This window comes from Haliaeetus leucocephalus, unplaced genomic scaffold (assembly GCF_000737465.1).
Source record: "Haliaeetus leucocephalus isolate CR32 unplaced genomic scaffold, Haliaeetus_leucocephalus-4.0 Scaffold240, whole genome shotgun sequence".
Taxonomy (NCBI): domain Eukaryota; kingdom Metazoa; phylum Chordata; class Aves; order Accipitriformes; family Accipitridae; genus Haliaeetus; species Haliaeetus leucocephalus.
This window is the reverse complement of record NW_010972676.1, coordinates 11,284,684-11,285,787: the sequence shown is the minus strand read 5'-3', so window position 1 is coordinate 11,285,787 and position 1,104 is coordinate 11,284,684.

Sequence of the window (1,104 nt, the reverse complement as noted above, 5' to 3'; positions counted from 1 at the left end):
AAATATCAGCCTTGTGTTAGAGGGGAAATATGGTGAAAGCCAAGAGAGCCAAAATACGTAACTGCAGCCGGTCCAGAGTATGTGAAGCTGTGACAGAAACGTCCCCTAAGTGGTTATGCATGTCCTACACTTTAATCTTACAGTTTCCGATCATTGGCTGGTAGCTTCTGTTATGAAAGTAGCTGGGCTGACATTGCCAAACAGTGTCTTGGTTTACTACTTAACGTAAAACCTGTTCATCACTGATACCGTTAGATTTTTATGGAGATGCAGAATCCCGCGCTGGGAGCTTTACCTGGTGCGCGTGCGGTAAAGTATCCACTGGCAGGTTAACAGTGAGTCAATGTATGAAAATGCTGAGAGTTTGACGTGATGGATAGAGAATTAATTGTTGCTTTATTTCGTAAGACTGTGCGTTTATTGGTGGAGTCGGTTTTATGTCAGAATCCGAGTTCTGTGGTAATACGGCGGGCAGATATTTACAGCTGTGTGTTCCTTTCTTGAAGCAGAAGAACCTTGTCCCACGTTTCATTTGCTTTTTTTAAGTTCATAGCCCCCTTCTTAAAAACTTAAGTAGATGCTTCCTTCTGTGCTGAAGCGCTAAGCTTTTGTAAACCTGTAAGGCCTCAGTGTATAAAGCTGAAACCCTAACCTACACTTCCACCACTAGCGACGCAAACCCTGCAGACCATGTTATTTCCTTCAGGTGAGAAGCACCAGAACCGAGTCGGTTATGAATGTTTTGCAATGCTTTTCCTTCAAGCCCAGGGTGGAGATTTTACGTGGAGCGACCCTGTAAGCGTGCGTGAGAGAGGGAAAGGGAGAGAGACTCCCTCTTCTGGGTTAAGCACTCAGATTCAGTCTGAACATCACGATTCCTCGCATCGCTCCGGCAGCCAATAACCAGATAACTGCTAAAACTTGTCAAAGGAGGAGAAGAGAAGGGGACGGGGAGGCTTCCAGGAATCCTTTGTCAGGGCTCAGGCGGCGGTACAATGGCCCGAGCGCCAGGCCAAACGCGCACGCCACCAAGCACGTTGGCGGGGCAGCTCCAGCCGCCGGTTTCGCCGGGGAAGGACCGGCTCCCCCCCGCGGCAAACAGTC